The sequence below is a fragment of the Aristolochia californica genome, unplaced genomic scaffold, assembly GCF_029961685.1.
Source record: "Aristolochia californica isolate CCGP_79_NKW_82.1479 unplaced genomic scaffold, dmAriCali1.0.hap1 SCAF_5, whole genome shotgun sequence".
NCBI lineage: Eukaryota > Viridiplantae > Streptophyta > Magnoliopsida > Piperales > Aristolochiaceae > Aristolochia > Aristolochia californica.
The window spans coordinates 11519876-11528633 of record NW_027182214.1 but is presented as its reverse complement, the minus strand read 5'-3'; the positions used below and the strand labels follow the sequence as shown (position 1 = coordinate 11528633).

Sequence of the window (8758 nt, the reverse complement as noted above, 5' to 3'; positions counted from 1 at the left end):
TATAGCGCCCGTCATTGTTTCCCAACCGTGATAATGTTTGACAGGGCCCGTCATGGTTTCCCAACCGTGATATTTTTTTACAGGGTCAAATAAATGATGATATGAGAAAGGATACCGAGGCCACCGTTCTCCAATAATAATTTCCGCAAAGAGACATAATAGCTGCAATTGAATATAACGCAACCATCTTCCAACACATATAACACGCACCAAAATAATAAACCTTGTAGAAGGACCCATGAAATAATCATAATCCAATATAAAAAATTTTTCTAAGATGCAGAAGCTTCATATTTTGTGCTCCCCATTCTTGAATATTTTGGTGACATAAACTTATCAACAACATATGGAATAAAATACCTGTTTCTTGTACTTCTTGTACTTTTCCCCCTCAAACTGGGAGGTAATGGTAGTGATCTCAGCTTGAACTAAATATCATAGATGTAGCAATAAGCCAAAATAAAAGAGATGTGTAAATAATCCCTCAAACCAGGGAGAAGTGAGATATTTTCCTGATATAGCAACTCAAAAACTAACGCAAAACAATTGGCTAAAATTCAAAATTTTCAATACAATAGAATATCAGCATGATCTTTGATTCTTCCAATGCAAATATATCTTTAAATATAGATAAGATTGACATGAAATTTCTCCTCATGAAACTAGAATTAAATACATTTCATCAGAGTATAACTTCTCTTTATGAAATATAATTATCAGAAGATAAATAATCTAATAGATTTCGGTCTCTGTCATCTGGCCGAAGTAAGCATTGTTTCTCCTTTTTTTTTAGCATGACCATTGACTCTTCCAAGATCAATATCTCCTTATTAAAACTAAGATAGAGGATTGGTTGAATAGCTAATAAAATAGACTTATAGATATTTTTTTTGATATATAATTCTCCATATAAAGTCTCGTTCTTGATAGCATAAAATACCTCGAAAGTTAAAGCTTTCTACTATTGCTCGAACCTTTTTTTCAATCTGACCTTTGCTTCATAAAATATCGATTTCTCTTTGTAGATAAATCAGATTGAAAATTGGTTGAATATGTTAGAGAATAGACTTACAGATATTTCTTTTGATATATATATATATATATATATATATATATATATATATATATATCTCCATATAAAGTCTCGTTCTTGATAGAATAAAATACCTCGAAAGTTGAAGCATTCGGCTGCTGCTCCAACCTCTTTTGCAATCTGACCTTCGCTCATTCAAATATCAATTTCTTTTTTAAGATAACTCCGATTGGAAAAAAATTATTTTTCCTTGGAAAGAAGACTCAAATATATTTATGTCAATATATAATTTTAAATGTGAAAACCTCAATATAGAGGTTAAAAATGCGAAGAAAACTACGGGTTTAGGGACTAAAAAATAATAACTACGAACCTAGACTAAGGGTTTAGGGTTAGAAAAGGATCACATTATCTCTTTGAGTTGACCAAGTCCAATCAAAGAACTTGCTCTGATACCATGTTGAATTTATGAAAAAGAGAAATACTTCATTGACTTCATTAACTTATTATAATCAGAGTACAAGAACCTCTGATAAAGATGCCAGCTCGTGGTTATCTTTGTGAGTCCTTCTTGATCTTCCGACTAGCTTGTGGTTATCTTTGTGAGTCCTTCCAACTTATGTGATAAGGATGCCAGCTCGTAGTAATCATGGTGGCTTCTACTTCTTATGTGATTGAGCCCATATTTTGGGCCTTCCTTGGTTGTGTGGGCTGGTGCCCATGTTCCAACAGTAGTAACTCCTCCTTGGAGATGTATTTTTATTAGAAATACATTTCCAACATTTCATAAAAGAAGGCACTAAGATGGTTTTATTGTTGTAAAAAGTAAATTGTTTAAAAAAAAATTGCCTTACCACAAAATTTTCTTGATAAGAAGTTGTTATGGTCCCAGATCTGAGACAAGGATTTGTAGGGATTCGTAGGGAGGAAGAAGAGAAAAAGAATATCAAGCCAAAGGGAAGCCTGAAAACCCTAGAACTCGTAAGGAGAGCTCTAAGCCCGTTTAACCTAAAATTAACCTAAAATCAATGTTTGTCTTTCTCATTACTCTTACCCCTTAAATAGGGTTCACCTAGTTAGGGTTTAATATAAAATATTACAAAAATACCCTTATAAATGAAATATTCCAAAAATACCCATGTGGCCTAAAACTGAAATATATAAAGTAAATTAAAGAAAAAAATTAAAATAAATATATTATTGTGTGCATAACATTACACCCCTTGGAAGAACGAGTCTTCTTGCCCGAGTGTCAACCGCGGTATCGGTGTCAACCCTCTAGGCTACAAAAGTAGAGCATCCACCCAGAGATTTTTTTTTTTAAGACCGATATTGTAGCTTCTATAAAGATGAAATATCATCAAGTGGAACAACTTTTCAAGTTGAGTTTGAAATAAAATGGTACTTGGATTCAACATAATCCTCGGCATCCCATAGAAACGATCCAAAAGCAACTACTTCCAACCCCAACATCGTAAGCCCAGACAGTGTTACGTTAACAACTTCGTCGTGAGAAGTATCAAGCGAGCCATCCTGAAGAAGTCTAATATCCGGCCTCCCAAACAAGGCTTGTGTCTATTTCTCTATCAAAGAGATAGATTCTTTTGACTGTACAGTGGCATATCTCTGCAGTGTATCTGCATCCAAGTGCATAACATAATACCTCAATTTATATGACTTTGCCTCCATGAAGTCCAATTGACTTTGTTCAAAATCATCTTCCACCATAATTTGAACCATTGAATCCACATCCCAAAGCTGAACCCCGGGGCATGCACCTTCGATGAGCATCTGATCATCTTCTTTCATGCTCTTTGGAAGAGTTTCCATGGTTCTCTCAAGTTGAAACCTCTAATCGACTCTGCGAAGAAAATAACCATAATTATGGATGCTGTATAAAGCTCTCCTAGCGTCAGCTTACTGATATGAACAATGGTGTTGAGGGGACCCACAGGCCTATTCACAAGGATAAGATAGAAATGGCTCTGGATCATTTCAAAGGTTTCTGCAGAATGAATTGACTCAAGTTTTTGTTCTTGGTTTGGCCATAAATCTATAGTCGCAATAGGAACAAATGGAACGGAGATTGGGGGTATCATAGAATTTTCTTTGTCCATGAACTGCTGTACAATCAAGCAGTATATAATCTCCTCCACAACAACTGCTTCTCCAATCATCTTCCCAAGCTGAGGATCCAAGTTCTTCAAGGACAGGTTCTCTGCATTCTCAAATTTAGCAAATCCAAAATATTTGGAATGTCCATCTCCGTCTCTCATGACTACAGACATGGGACCCAAAAAATTAAGCCCAACTTTGTCAATTAAATCTTGAACAAACTCACTACTGCTGGTCACATCAATAGAAAAATTCATCCACAGAATTATCTCAACCCTGCTCTGAATACCCAACAAAATTTTATCACGAATAGTCATCCCTGGTTAAAGAATTTTGACGAACAGTGGAAGAGCAGCATACCAAACATGCAAAAGATAAAACACAAGGTTGCCAATTGGATAATGGTATGCACATTGCTGTTGTTCTCGGCGGAAGGAAAATAAAACAACAAACAAAAATATTTTTCTATCATGCCCAGCACCCCCCAAAAAATTCCTTCTCGAAATACAGACACTCAAGCCCGAATACCTACAATTGGGTACTGTTTCTCCGCATCACGGAACAGAAAACCCCTCTGTTTCTCAACACAAAAATTTTCACGGAACATTTTCAAAGCCATTGCAGAGGAATTATGTAAAACATAGAGGGATTCGAGAAAAGAGAAGACGAAATTCGGAGAAATTTGTAGCAAGAGTTTACCCCAATTTTTTCGTAAATTCATTTTCCGCTGTGTTGCCGAGACGAGAATGAAGTTGAGAGGCAGCGTGAGAGGTGGTGGCCGGAAGTCAAATCCCACTGGAGTTGTTTTCGACGGTGCCGACAGAGCCTCCTCCTCAGTTTTCGATGGCGAATAGCAGCCATTTGGAGCGTCGCCGCTTGTGTCCTGGTTGGAATAGTCGCCGGAAGGTTTTCCTTCTCCAATTTGGGATGGAGTGTGGCTTTCCATGAGTAGGGGTGGTTTGATTTTGGAATTTCTGGCTCCCATTGCCCTGCTCGGGATTTTTACACGGGATGTTCCAGCTCGGAGTTTTCCCTTGTCCGCAATTTCGGAATTGAGGTCGCCCCGAAATCGTTCAGTGCCGACGATTTCAGAATTTCTTCTATTTGGATTTGTATTACCTCCCCATCTTTCGGCTTTGGATTTCTCTCTGTCTTCTATTCGAAAAGACGTACGACATCCACTGGGAAAGGATTTGATGCTGAACCCATTCTGGATTTTTCGACGAAGGAATGTCTTGAGTCCCCAGTTTCGGATTTTGCCACCACCGGAGAGATAGGGGGCTCTCTGGCTTTTTGTGTCTCCTGCCCATGCGAAATAGTGTCTCCCATGACTGCGGTAGTGAGTTTCTCTATCCCCGCAATGAGTTGAGATCGTGTGACTTTCTCTGCGCAGCCTTTTGCTTCCGTACAAGGAATTTTTTTACGTAATCATTTCTCTGATTTCTCTGTGCTTCGCCATCCATTCTTTCTAAGAATATTTCTCTCTGCATCACCATCCATTCTTCTAGGGATATAGAATGGCTCATTGTGTTCTCGCTCTGATACCAGTTGTTATGGTTCCAGATCTAACACAAGGATTCGTAGGGAGGAAGAAGAGAAAATTAAGATCAAGCCAAAGGGAAGCTTGAAAACCCTAGAAATCGTAAGGAGAGCTCTAAGCCTGCTTAACCTACCATTTCAGGGATGAGTGTGTCCGGATTTGCAGGTGCTGGAGGAACAAGAATTGTAGTAACAGGGACGGTAGTCGACAATGCTGCAGAACTAGAAGTACCAGTGGAGGCATGATAGTCTGTATTCTTCTTCTTTTCAGGGAGAGTAGGGCAAACTATGATGAGATGACTCGGCTTCTTGCAGTAGTTACAAGACTTCTTTGGGCATTCCCAAGCAAAGTGACCATATGCCTTGCACTGGAAGCACAAGATAGAACTCATGTCCCGACTCTTATTTTTCCCTTGTGCTGCATAGGCCACATGAGCAGAGGTATCAACCTGGACTCGATGTTCCATTCTAGATGGAATAGCAACACGCTCCTCCTCCCTAAGAAGTTCATTCAAACAGACATCCAGAGACGACACTGGATGACGATTCATCAGATGTGAACGAGCAATCTCAAATTCTGGATGAAGCTTCATCACGAATTGATACCTCTTACTTGTTTCATGTACGACTTGCACTGTAGAGAGAGCAGAAACTGGGACATTTTCATAAACGATATCAATATAGACAGCCCAAAGATTTTGGAAACCCGAGAAATATTCTTCAATGGAATGACATCTTTGCATGAAATTTGCTATTTCATATTCGACTTGAAACCGCCGAGCCGTGATGTTTTGATGATAAACCTTGTGGAGGTTGTTGGAAGATAGGCCCAAACCTAGATGACCAAGGAAGATCCACATATCTAAGAATATTATAAGATGGGCCACACGACCAAGGAAGGAACACAACATGGGCCCAAGCACATAAGAAGTAGGACCCACCATGATTACCACAAGTTGGCATCCTTATCACATAAGTTGGAAGATCAAGAAGGACTCACACAGGCATCTTTATTTTATAGTCACGTCCTAGAAGAGTTCTAGTTTGAGTTATTTTTGTCTTTTATCTATATTGAGTTATTTAATTATGCTAGGACTTATCTTTAAGTATTAGAGTTTGGGTGTAATTGGGACAAAGATAGTTTTATTGTAATTGGACTCTACTACCTTCCTCTATTATATATAGAGGTTCAAGTACTCTGATTATGATAAGTTAATAAAGTCAATGAAGTATTTATCTTTTTCATATATTCAACATGATATCAGAGCAGGTTTTGTGAGTTGACTTGGTTAACCCATAGAAATAATGAGATCCTTTTCTCTAAACCCTAAACCCTAAGTCTAGGTTCATAGTTATTTTTATTCAGTCCCTACTCCCATTGATTTCTTTGTATTTTTTACCTCTATAATGAGATTTTCATATTGAAAATTATATATTGAGGGAAATATATTTGAGTTTACGTTCCAAGGAAAAATATATTTTTCCAACCAGAGTTATCTACAAAGAGAAATCGATATTTGTATGTGCAAAGGTCAGATTGTGAAAAAGGTTCGAGCAGCAGTAGTAGGGGTGGCATCGAGCCGAGCTAAGCCCGAACCTGCCTATGTTCGAGCCGAGCTTGATTTAAATATTTTGAGCCGGGCTTCGACCCGAGCCTCATTTTGAGCCTAAAATTGTTATCGAGCTCGAGTCCAAAAATTTTAACCGAGTACGAGCCGAGCTTCAACATACATTTAAAACTTTTCAAAAAATATATATAAAATAAATTGTATATAAAATTATGCATACATTTTACATAAAATTGGGCATGACCTCTACATAAAATTGGCCATAACCTATATATATAATACATGTATAAGATTGAGCATGACCTTTACTTAAAATTGAGCATAATCTATGTATATAATACCTGTATAAAATTCGGCATGACCTCTACTTAAAATTGGGGATAATCAATATACATAATACTTGTATAAACACTCCATAAAATTGTCTACATTCCATAAACATAGCCATGGATTGCAATAATACAAAGCAACAGACTGCAGCATCCACTAATCATAATAAGTTTGCTAAGTTCATAACACCTTGAAATTTTGCTACTACTTGTTAGTGATGTGCTTGCCATATTTGTCAAAAGATTTTCATAGTTTTGTAATTACCTTGACTCAGTATGCAGTCTATGCTTTGGCTGCTTCATTCATTCTTCGGGAAGTATGGTTTGACCACTCTTACAGAGTTATTCTTGGTTTCTAGAAAGCCTTACTCAAGCATTCAAATAATCAAAACTTCTCTTTAGCAGCATTATGCTGTGGCTACTGTCCACCATATTTAGAGTTGTTTTTTTTATTTTTTTGTTAAATTTACCTACAGGCTGTCCCCAACATTGCTAACGAAAATAATGCAGTCTTAAAAATAAGAAACAGGTACCAACCACACATCTGCAAAATCTAATAAAAAAAGAAAATCAAGGTACAAATGTAGAGTGAGAATCCATCCATCCATGCTTTGGCTGATTTCTAGAAAGCCATACCCCAACATTTAAATAATCAAAATTTATCTTTAGCATGCACTATGCTATTGCTATTATTTTTTCCATATTTAGAGTAGTTTTTTTGGTAAGTTCACCTAAAGGCAGTCCCCAGCATTGCTAACACGATACATCCTTAATAATTAGAAATTGCCAGCAAAATTTAATGAAAATCAGAAAATCAAGGTACATGTGTACAGTGAAATATAAACTAACATTATATGTAATCTCCAAAACTTCGGCATTTGCAAGTACATTCATCGGAGAAACAAGATTGCCTTTGACCTGCAAATAGGAAAGAATGTCAACTTCATCCACGAAAGAATACAATTTTGATTAACTTGCGGAATCTGCAACTTTAATACTTGAGCAGGTTCCATCAACCATTAGTTATTTCTGTTAGCCTCACCATCAATATTCTCTTGAGAAACCATGCCATCAACTTTGGGAAACTCATTCCTTGACAACATGGACAACACAACTATACCACACAAATTGCTTATTTTTCCATACCTTTGCAGCCACCATTTTGTTGCCAATCTCAGTGTGTATTAGATATGCGTAATCAATCACAGTGGCCCCCTTCGGTAGGTTTTTTATCTGCGTAAAGGACAAACAACATTGATTACATGGTGTGCACACAGTTAACCATGATAAAATACACAACCTTTTTCTATCAAATCTTACCTCCCCTTTTGGTGTAAAAACAAAGACACGACTCCCCAAAAGGTCTCTCGTGACAAATTCCCTTGAGCTCATGTTTCCAACAAATTCCTCTATTCATTCTCTAATAGCATTAAGCCACCCAATCTATAGATGGAAAAACAAAGAGATTTGTATTGTAGCATAAAATCCAAAATAGGTAATTCAATTTAGAGGGGTAAAGTACAAGAGTCTCATAACAGAACTAGGTCCAAAACAGTTACATGTCTTTACCCTCAAGGCAATATCCGCATTGTTCATACAATCAGCTTTCCCTCTTGAGTTCCTGCCATTGGACGAAGAATGCTCAACCAGACCAGTAACAGATCCTCTGCCACTGTAATGAGCGGCAATGCCTCTCTCTGCTATCAGATCAATCTCCTCTGTCCTTATCTGGATTGAGTAAATAAGCAACAAAGTTTGTATTCAGAACACCGATCTTTCTCAGAAGCTTAAATAATCCCAAAAAGAATAATCTAATGGCCCCAGTGATCACCAAATATAATTCCTATAGATTAAGACCCAAGCCAGCAAACTCAATTAACAGCAGTGCATAATGGCTTGATAGAATCACCTGAACCTCTAGCCTAAACATGCTCTCATATAGAAACGGTATCACAGTAGTGTGAAGACTTTGATAGCCATTAGGTTTTGGGTTTGCAATATAGTCTTTCATCTGCCAGAAGATTAATATAACTTGAAGTGAAATAAGAATGGGAACTCATGATAGCAAAGGTAAACAACATACAAGTTTGCTCAAAATCATGAAATAAAATTCATACCGGCAGTTTCTTCCAAGGATTTCTTCCCGAGTGTACTCTGTAAGTTCAAGAAAACTG

General features: G+C 37.2%; 1 pseudogene; it reads right to left on the bottom strand.

Annotated features, from left to right (window-relative positions):
• Positions 1 to 2410: 2410 nt before the first annotated feature.
• Positions 2411 to 3465, bottom strand: LOC137965249 (UV-B-induced protein At3g17800, chloroplastic-like; annotated as a pseudogene).
• Between the last annotated feature and the right edge of the window lie 5293 nt (positions 3466 to 8758).